This window comes from Emys orbicularis, chromosome 23 (assembly GCF_028017835.1).
Source record: "Emys orbicularis isolate rEmyOrb1 chromosome 23, rEmyOrb1.hap1, whole genome shotgun sequence".
Classification (NCBI taxonomy): domain Eukaryota; kingdom Metazoa; phylum Chordata; order Testudines; family Emydidae; genus Emys; species Emys orbicularis.
The window spans coordinates 2,241,652-2,252,962 of record NC_088705.1 but is presented as its reverse complement, the minus strand read 5'-3'; positions in this window follow the sequence as shown (position 1 = coordinate 2,252,962).

The window sequence follows — 11,311 nt, the reverse complement described above, 5'->3', positions numbered from 1 at the left end:
TCAGGGGGAGACCCTTTGACTTCAGCAGGGCTCATGGACTTGAGGGGGGCTCCTCTGCAGAGGAAGGCCAGCCCAATGAAAATTATTTTCAACCAGGCTAATCCCAGGAAATCTCTCATGGGAGAGCCCTATTCTCATTGGATTTCTGGTGAGAAGAGTTTAAATAACTTTGGATGAAGCTTCTAGACTCTGGGATACTTGCCCACATGCTGTCCATTATCCTAGACATCAGGGTAGCTATGAATTTACTCTCTCTCCCACCAACCAACTTCTTTCAAAGTTAGAAACTACCCACTATTGCCTTATTTCCATGAATAAACACTCCTCGGTTTTAGGATTTAGGCAGTAAAAGCAGGACAGCTTGAAATGCTTTGTAGGTTAATAGTATCTTCATTTATGAACAAGTGGAGAAAAATCCCAGAGGCTTGCAAATCAATAAGGCATCTGTATTTCCCCCCCTTTTTTTAGAATTTCAGAGACCTAGTCTGGATCAATCATAAAGGCGTGTGCATTTTTCCCAGAGGGTCCCTGTGCACCGAGCATGCAGCAATATCTCCATTCCTGCTCAGCTTAAAAAAATAAAATAAAGAGTATTTCCCCTTTGCATGCAATAGTTAAGAAACGGAGAGCAGAGAGTCATAAAGTTCCCTTTTATAGCTGTGGAAGACAGCAGCAGAGTGTGCTAAAGCGAGCGAGGAAAACCCAAGGTGACATTTAATTTTAGCAATAATAAGCTATGGCAAAATTCCTCTTATTAAAGACCTAAGGCAAAAATGTTCAGCTGGTGTATTCCAGAGGAGAGACATTGCAAGGAGCAGAGGGAGACAGGATAAGACACCTTCAGCAAGATGAGAAGAGCCAGGCAATAATTTTAGGGAGGAGGAATTTGAACACCTTTACATAAGCAAGAAACGGCTAATGCCCATTACAGTGAGACAAGGAGTTTCTTTACCTCTCTTCTTACTCTCCCAGCTCTGACACCCAGGGACTTTTTTCAGTGGATCTATATCTATATAGGCCTAGGATATGCCAGAGAGACCCAGGCAGGAGTGGGGCAACAGAGAGTCGCAGCTCCTCCAAGGACTAGGAAAGGAAGGATGCATCTTTCAGCCCACCAAAATGGCCCTCCCATGGGTCAGCATCAAGGAGACAAGGTGGGGAAAGTGGCCGAGCCACATTTGGAGTGATATTCAGCCATGAGGGACACATGGAAGGAGCAGACTATGCATCTGCATGACATAGCAGAGGGCAGACACCCGCTGAGGAAGCTATGTGCCACTCCCGAGGCAGAATTGGGTCTGCAAAGCACGATCCGGTTCAGTATGTTCTGTGTGGGGGGGGGGGAGGGGTTATAAATCCTTCACTCTTGGGCTTAATGCTTCAGAGCCCATAATTGTGGGCGCTAAGGTGAATTAAGGGATGTGGGTTGGTAAGCTGGGAGGTTATGGGGTGAAATTCTTCTCTGTGCAGAAGGTCAGGACCATGTCCCACTTATTTTGAGAAGTGCCTTTGAATCCTAAACTAGAGGGCTTCCGGGTCAAGTGGGGTGAGTGGAAAGATGAAGCCATTTTTCATTCAACAGCATAATAGCGAAGACACCCTTTGTTTGCCATAAGATTCCTCTGCCGATTCTCACCAGGTGTGATTGCTGCGCAGAGGCAAAGTTTGTGGGAGCACCTACGAATTACAGCCTGCTCTTAAAGTGCTTCTGCCAGCCTTCGTTCTGCTCCTCTGCCGCCCCTCCCTGGATTCATTGCTCTTGTTGGAAATTCTCACGACTGAATTCTTTCAAGGAGATGAGGATTTTTTTTCTCGATAGGCCCTTTTGCCGATGTTTATTTCATGTGGCAGCTATGTCTGCAGATAATTCGCAACATCTATTTTGGCAGCAGTTCTGGAAAATCTAATAAGCCACTTGGTAAATCATGCACTTCCACGAGTTGGCTGCACACACGAGCCAGTAACATAACACAGTATTAAATGTCACTCTGTTTTCTGAAAGGACTCGCCCCTGAGAACAGCACAAGCAGGAGAACGCAAGTGTGAGCTTTACAATGCCTCAGACCACCCGCCTGTGAGCTGCACTCCAGCCCCAGACATGCAGAGAGAGCGCCCGGAGCAACTTCTCCCTACCAAGGCTTCTCTATATTGCGCAACACAGATTTTTCATAGATTTATAGATTTTAAGGCCAACAGGGTCCACGGGGATCATCTCATCTGCCCTCCTGCATAGTCCAGGCCAGAGACCTTCCCTGAATTAACTCCTGCTCCATGGGGAGCTCGTGTTCAGCTGATTATGCACCACGACCCCCAAGTCTTTTTCAGAGACACTGCTGTCCAGGATTAAGAGTCCCCCATCCTGGCCTACATGCTTTGTTCCTAGATGCATAAGCTTACATTTGGCTGTACTGAAACTCATATTGTTTTCCTGCACCCTGCTTACCAAATGATCCAGGCTGTTCTTTATCCGTGACCTGTTCTCTTCATTGTTTACTACTCCCCCCAGTCTTTGTGTCATCCGCAAACTTTATCGGGGATGATTTTATCTCTTTTCCCATGTCATTGACAAAAACGTTCAATACATTTCTTCGGTTACCTATAAAATAGATCCGAATCGTACAAAATGTCCGCCCTCTGGAAAGGCAAGTATTGGTTCTATCTATCCCGTCTGTCCATCTGTTTGGAATGCGCCCCTGACTGGTGGTCAGGCACAATATAATAAACTAAAACAGCAGCAGAATTTCTCCTCCCCATTTCCTGGTGGTCCTCCTTTCCCAGCATGAGACCTTCCTCCCAGTCCTCTCTGCTAATACAACAGGATGCAGAGTGCAGCAGAAGTGCAGAATACAGTGCATGCTGCAGGATTTGAGAGGCCTCTCTTTGTCAGAGGGCAACAAGGCTTGAGTTAAGAGGGAAGCTGGCGTGGTGAGTAAGACACGGCACTGAGATAGAAAAGGGCTGGGGTCTATTTCCAGCTCCTCCACAGACTTCCTGTGTGACAATGGGCAAATCAATCAATGTCCCACTGTAAAAAGGAGATAATGACCCTTCCCTGGTCTGGCTATTTAGACTGAAAGGTCTTTGAGTCAGGTCCTGTCTCTCACTATGTGTCTATGCAGCGCCTAGCGCAATGGGCACTGATTATGGCTGGAGTCGCTTGATGATACCATTAGGGTGACCAGATGTCCCAATTTTATAGGGACACTCACGATTTTTGGGTCTTTTTCTTATATAGGCTCCTATTACCCCCCACCCCCTGTCCTGATTTTTCACACTTGCTGTCTGATCACCCTAAATACCATAATACTATAATTTTGGCTTTCAGCATCCCCAATGGTGATGCTGGGATCAGTGCCAAGTCAATGCAGGCCTTAGGTTGAGATTTCAAACTAAGGTCCCTTCTGTCTGACCTGTAGGACTCTCCAGGTAATTAAGAATCTCACAGCACTCTTCAGAAAAGGGTGAGGAAAGCGTGGTGTCTCTCCCAATAAGGCAGTTTGCTAACGTGCAAGGCTGTGTATATTGCTGAGCACAAAACAGCTTCTCCGTTTACCTCCATAGTCCTTCTCATCCAGAGATCGGACTCATTGCTATGCGAAGCACTTTGGGAGACGCAGAGAATGAAACGTGCGGTATAAAACTCACAGGCTAGCCCATCTGGTTCTTTTGCATCGTCTAACTCCATTGCTGTAGGGCAACTAATGGCATCAACTGACACCAACTAGCAGAAGTCACCAGCTTCTGGGAATTTCAATTGTTCCTTCTCGTGTTGCCCCTGGAAGACCCAGCATGTAGGCCCATATGCTCACGTTCCATTGCCTGGAGGTATGGAGTGACCCCAGCAGCCCGAATGAGAAGGCTGCCTCTGTTACTGGTGCAACTAACGACTCCCTCCTCTGTATGAGACATTGGCAGATGCAGCTTTTTAGGAGCAGGTGAAGTGCAGCCTGTGCTGAGGTGTTAAAAGAAAGAGAAACCAATGGCCTAGATCTGAGATTTTGGCTTCACTAGAAATGTGCTAGGATGCCACATGGCACCCATGCTGACTGGACATGACTCGGGGGATGGGGAGGAGTGTGTTATAAGGTACCTGCAATGGGACAGAACAATAGCCCACTTTTCAGAGTGGAAAAATACGTGCAAAAGGAAAGATGTCCCCTGTGATTAAGGGAGGGGAGTAGCCCAGCCCAGCACATGCACCTGGCCAAATTGACTGAAAATGGGAAGCAGGTAAACCCTCTAAGAGACGAATCAGGTGTTACAGCCCCTTTGGTCTGTTCTTTCTACCTTGCATCAATTTCATTCCATCCTGGGCTGGGATCCAGGAGTAGGTGCAAGTGTTAGGAAGGGTTCCTTTTCCTTTGCATCCAGATGGCAGGGAGGTTGCTATGCCCAGTTAATTAGACAAGGTAGAAAATAGGCAACGGCATGTGATTAACACCCTTCTCCTGATCCTTCCAGTAGGCATCCATCCATACCTTTTCACTCCCTGGGACCCGCTGTCGGGGCCTCTTGGAGTGTTACATGGGAGCTGACTAGAGGGGAATACTGGAGAGGAACAGAGGGAGAAGATTAGGGAACACCAAAGTTTGGATGAGCATCAGATGCCTCAGAATATGATTACTCCCAGGGTGGTCAAACCAGGGCTCCATCTAGCACAAGCTCTGGTTTCTGACAGTGGCTAAAGGCAACTGCTTTCCAGGAAGGTGCAAGAAACCCCATGGAAGGCAGTTGTGGCATGGCCTTGTCGCACGGAAGTTTCTTCTTAACCCTTGGCCTCTTGTAGCCCCAAACCTTTGTCAAGCCACACAGAAGTAGGTATAGAATGATAAACAGCATTACAAAGTGTGCAGTCTATACCGCAGGTCAGCTCTGGTGGATTCTCAGAAATCCCAATAAGGATGATGGGCAGTTGAAATGACATTTACAGAATGAAGCTAATGGCAAAAAATTGCTGCTACATTAACATAATTCCTGCCGTAAAATGAAGCAGGCCGTTCTGCCAGCATAGGGACTTGCACTGATGAGTTCAGCCAACGGCAGCCTCTCTAATGTATTGTGTATTTGTTGTTTCCTTTCATTGCGGTGCTACGGCTCTGCAGACTGATGCCTTGTCCGCCAGAGGATAGGGGCATAGCTCAGCTGACAAAATGTCCCTGTGCTTTGTAGAATTAGATCTCAGGTCAATGTTGTTTTCTGCCTGCATATTGCACCACTCGGAGCACCCGGCTTGGTTGTCAGAGAGAGAATCCAGGAGTCTAATTCACTACCACTCACTGCACTGTCGCAGAACAATAGAGGCCATACAGTATTTGTCAATAATTCCCCAGGAGGAGGCGGAAAAAAGCCATTTTGTAAAATGCTCCCATTTAGTATCTAATATTCATCTGGCTCTTTAATTCAGAATGGCCGTTGTATTGAAAAGCCAACACCCAAGCTTGCTCCGTCCATGCAGTCTAAAATTCACAGAGGAATGGAAACTTTTGTCCAGGATTCTTCTGCCCACACAGAGACATGAGATTTTTATCTAGGGATAAACGTAGCTGTGGCTATATGCACAAAAGGAAGAGTCTCCATGTGGTTAAAGCACCTGACTGGGATTTGGGAAACTGGGATCTAATTCCTGCCTCTGGCACAGACTCCCTCTTCGGCTTTGAGCCTGAATCTCTCTGTGTCTCAGTCCCCCCATCTGTAAACTGGGGATAATAAATCTGTTTTGATGATGCCGATTATAAACTCTTTGGGGCAGGGACTGTCTCTCACGAGGTACGTGTATAGCACCCAGCATAATGGAGTCCTGATAAAAAAATAATCCATCCATGTATGCCCTGGGTGTGAAGTGGTGTGGCTTCACTGAGGTTAATAGAGCTACAGTTATTTACACTGGAGGAGGATCTGCCCCAGATATCTGTATAATGTCAGAGGTTTTCATGGCCATTTATTTGTTTAAGTATGAACATTTAGGAAGATTCAAGCAGCCACTTAAGTAATGAACGGCTTAATTTATTGCCGTCTGGAGATATTTATTCAACTGTTATATACATTTTTTTCCTTTCTTCTTTTAGTGACAACAAGAACGGTCTTGGGTCAGGAGACTTTCAGTCTATATTACTGAGACATTTCAGTGTCTGTCAAGTGATCATTGTAAATGACTTCATTAGTCTGTCCTCACCAACCTCTCCATAATCTATTAGACTAAAGCGTTACTTACAAACCGCCACATGGGAAGCTTTGCATATCGCTGCATAGCGACGCTCAGCTTAACCTTCATGGGTTTCTTTGGAAGTAGATCCTTTACAAACGGTGGGACTCGCAAGCTGTCATGTTAGAGGGCACCAGCCGTGTAGCAGAGATCCCCTTGGACAGAGGAGAAAATGAAAAGTTGCTCATATTGTGGAGGTCTGAGTGGCTCAGGCCATTAGAAATATATTCTTGGAGGTGAAGTGGGCCATAGTCTGTCTGCATTTGAGCTGGGAGGTGTGATTCCCAGCCCATGTAGACATTCCCACTCCAGCTGTGCTCGGCCGAGCCCTTAAATTAGCAGTGTGTCTGCCCCAGCAGGGGCAGTGGCTCAGGCCAGCTACCCGCAGATGTGCCCAGGGAGTCGGGCAGGATAGTACTCAGGGCAGCTAACCTGAGCAGCCACGGCGACACGTCTGTTTTAGGAGCGAGCTTGAGCCCAGCTAGTGCAGGTACGTCTATGCAAGGTGGGAATCACAGCCCCCAGTTCCCTAAGCCACTGATGGGAATTAGTCCTGGCCATCTGACAACTGTTCAGTGCAGACTGTGCACTTTTCTAGTGGCCCCAGTCAAGTAACAATCAGGTTTGTTTGGGTTTTTTTTAATTTCCATGTTTGTTTCAAATGGGTGAAGATGTGAGAGTCGGGTGGGGGGTCAGGTGAGAACCTGAGCTGTGACCCAGACTCTCTAAGGGGACGGGATCCCTCCAAGGAACGGCAAAGGAGACGCTAGGGGGTTAAGAAGCCCCATATTCAGTGCATGATCTCGGCCAGGGAGCCAAGGAAACCTGAGAGGAAGGACGGCCTGCTGGTTCGGGCACTTGCCTGGGACTTGGGACACCAAGGTGCAGTTCCCTGCTCTGCCACAGACTTTGTGTGACCTTGGGCAAGTCACTTAGCCTCTTTGTGCCTCCGTTCTGTACCAGGGAATAATGGCCCTTCCCTACTACACGGGAGTGTTGTGAAGATAATTACATTAAAAATGGGAGGTGCTGAGACAATCCAGTAATGGGAGCTACATAAGTATCTACTCCAGATATACAGAGTCACGAGTCCTGCCCACTGAGCAGCACCGACAGTTAGTCTGGGCCAGACTCTGCCGTCCTTTGTTGAGCAAATCTCTCTGGACATTTTCTGTAATTAAGAATCACAGAATGTGAGCCACTGATTTGAAAGAAGCTCCTGCATTCATGCATGGGGGAGGAGAAACTAAGAGAATGAATTGGGCCAATACATCCATCTGGTTTTCATGCATTTTGCTCATTAGATTCAGGTCTCTCCTCCTACTCCACTCCGAATCGTGTAAACCAATCAGATTTCACACTCAGTGGGCCAGATCCTCATCCACTGTAAATCAATGTTGCCAATTGACTTTGGTGCCATGTGTGTATATTGACTTCCATGGAGCTCTGCCGATCTACACCAGCTGAGCTCTGGCCCCTGCATATCTTTGACTAACTCAGGGGTTGATCTAGTGCCCTGAGCCAGAGGCTGGCATGGCATTTCCTGGGTATAGGCTGGGAGGTGCAGTGATTACAGGGCACAGTCTATTAAAGAAGCACTAGAGATAGCTCTGGGCCCTGGGGGTCCTGCCAGTGAGGTTCTGCGGTTTGGGAACAGTTAACATTCCCAGCATCACTTTCCTGACATTTTCTGAAAGTTTGTCACTAATATAATCGCTGAATAATTCATTTCCTAAAAACTGCCTCTGGGCCCAGCCCTGCATGTAAACAGTTTGCAAACTGCTGCTGCTGACATTGGCCTCATAACAGTCCCAAACAGAGAGTTCCAGGCAGCCCCGGCCCCAGTGTTGCTGGTGAGCTAGAGAGGGGTTTGTTGGAAATTGCAGCATCTCACAGATGTCTTCTGGAGGCTTTGCCTCAAGCCATTTTTGCTAACAGTAAGGGGAGAATGTTTTTCTGAATCTAATATCCTAAGGCCCTTTAATGTTACAGTTAAACTGAGTTATTAAAGTTGTCAGACCAGTGTAAGTAAAGCAAACCTTTGTAGCATGTTTAGATGCACATGCAAAAAGCAGTCATTCTGATGGCTGTTGGAAGGGTCTGAAAGGAGAACAGACAACGAAGAACCTTGTGCACTTCAAATACTCAAGGTCTTTTATCACTCCAAGCTGCATATTTAATGAGTGTCGGGTGCTTGGAACCCACTAGGAATACTATGTATGTATAAAGAGCAGCTAACAATAACTACAACGAGGGAACGTGCTGCGTGTTTGAGAATAGCTTGTTGCCCACTTTGTCTGTCCTGTGTATTAGAACTCTCAGTTCTTTCAGGCAGGGCTGCCGCTATCAGTCTGTACACCACCCAGTGCAATGGGGCTCTGACCCCGGCAGGGGCCTGGAGCGGTCACCATAACTATAATCAGGGTCAGAAAGCCACAACATTATTGAGGCCACCCTCGAAGAATGGGCTTTCTTTTCTCCAAAACAAATGTTATAATAAAGCAGTGATTAAACAACGTCAGTGTAGTGGTGTGGGCACATGCAAATAGCCCTACTACATGTCAAAGCTCACTGAGATGTGACTTTCTTTCCCCCCCCCCCTTTTTTTTTTATGTGAGTGTTACCAGCCTTCAAATAGCAAAACAGCCATGCTTGGAAATATTTTCAGTGAAAAACGGCCCATTTTCAAGTGAAGGGAATTTGCAGTGGAAAGTAGGCCAAACCCCTCTCCCCCTTCCCAAAAAACCCCAACAACAACAACAAAACACCCAACATTTTTCACATGCTTTCTATATGGCAAGAGCAATTCTGGAAAACATCTGTGGCAAGTGAAAAATGTGGAGGCACGAAATTGTGCAGAACAGCAAAAGCAGCCCCAAAGCTGAGCAGAATTTATTGTGCTAGCTGCTCAGGTAGTGGATACAGTTATTTTTGAATGAATTATTTACAAATGAAAGAAAAAAACAACATGAATAATTTATTTGACAAATGTTCTTTGATTCATACAACTCTATTGATGGACAGTGGAAAAATAGATTTACAAATGAATTTTTCTCTCAGTTGATAGACAAAACTAATTGAATAAACAATTCATTAATATGATTCAGCCAGCCCAATATGAAATCCATCCCAGAGTGGAGGGTCAGCAGGAGATGCAGGCCACATATAATTCCCACTTCATCCCTACAAGGACTATGCAGCACCAAACTTCTACTAAACCCCTGCTGGCTCATGATGCAGAGGGTTTTTGCTGGATTTCTGCATGGGGTGAATTTCAGCCTTTATGATTGTCACACACCCCTAGACATTTCTTTTTGGTCCCGTAGCAGACCCTTCTAGTGCACTACCCTAAGCAATGGGCATTAGTAGTCCTATAAGTACAGGATGTCACTAGAGGAAGATCCCAACTGTGGCAGAACTTTACTGCCTTCTTTATGATCAATATTTGCGTTCATTGCACCATTGGTGTGTATGGCACTTTACCAGACAAGTGTGAAGACAAGGGCCCTTCCCTAAGGAGTTTATAATCTAAGTGAGAGAGATAACAACATGAGAAATACTATGGGGCTGAGGGCAGGGCTCAGAGATGACTTACAGCTCCTTGCTAGCTAGCTTCAGGCAGGGAATAACCTCATTTCTCTCTCTCTCTCAAAGCAACAAGGAGGTTTATGACTCTCACTCAGGGGAAATCATGGGAAGATTCAGGTGGCTGAACTTGACAGGCTCTCAGGGAAGCCATCTTGTGTCTCTGTGCTGGTGTGACAGAGCAGAGCCCACCCCGTGTCCAACCCAAATCTCTCTCGTTGTAGTTAGGTTGCTCCAGCTTCTATCAAACCAGGGAAGAGAAGGCTGGTTCTGTGGATAAGTCACCTGACAGCAATTCAGGAGGCCTAGATTCCATCTCCAGCTCTGCTACAGTTTCCCTTTGTGACCTGGGACAAGTCACTTAATCTGTCTGGGCCTCAGCTTTTCATCTGTAAAATGACCATAATAATACTCGCTTTCTTTCTCTTTGGGGCGGGGACTGTCTTACTATGGTGTATTTACCATCCTCGGCCTGGTCTCGATTGGGGCTTCGCACCACTACCGTAATACGAATGAAAGGCAAAATGCTCTGACCTCACAAAGAATCGCGGGGGTCAGAGTTTGGGTGAAAATTCCTGTTGGCTTGTCTCAAAGCCAAACTGGCTACACTCAGACATCAGCCTCACACAGACCCAGAGGAACTCGGGATATTTTCTTGACCATCCTGATGCCCTTTGAGATAAAAGTCAGAAACAAGCCCCCGTGTATTTGGGCAGCATCTGGGACTCAGTCAAGACTTACTTTGCTGTGGCTCCTTGCTGCATTTCCATACTCTACAGTGGCGGCAGATGCAGCCTGTGCCACTGGATACTAGTTCTGTATGATGGGAAACAAATTACTTTATTCTCATCCACTTTAAATTACACAACACGTCTGCAGCTGCCTAACATGACCTGCCTGAAGGAAAATGGTCTGCAAGATAAAGTGGCATGGCACTAAAAGGAAAAGGAAGCTCCAGAGACCGTTGTTGTTTGGTTGTCAGTGGGGAGGTCCTCCAGAAATCCTGCAGCAGAAGCAGAAAGGAAAATTGGACACTGTATTGCGGGATGGGAGCGCCCAATGAAAATTGCCACCTTGAAACAGAACTTGGCCATCCTGTTCTGAATGGAATTGAGAAACTGGCAACCCATAGCTCCCACCATGACAGAAGGAAGGCCATTTAATATTGCTATGCAGGATGGATGCAACTGGAATATTACTATATTACTATTTGCAAGATGCTGGATCAAATTCTCTGCTGCCATAACTCCACTGACTTCCCTGGAGTTATTGCAGCTGAGGGATTTGACCTTTTGCCATTCCAATCGTACCTTGTGCAGAAATACAGGATTGGCTGGACATGATATTCTCTACATGGTTTCCACAAGTGGTGACAAGCAGTAGCTGGAACTTGAAATGACACCTATGTAGGTTATTATACAAAGATGGTCAACAGTCCGTCGTGGAGAAAAGAGATGCAGTGCATTATGGGAAAAATACATACCATTGACTGTAGTTTAACCCTGGAAAGCTTTCATTTAAATG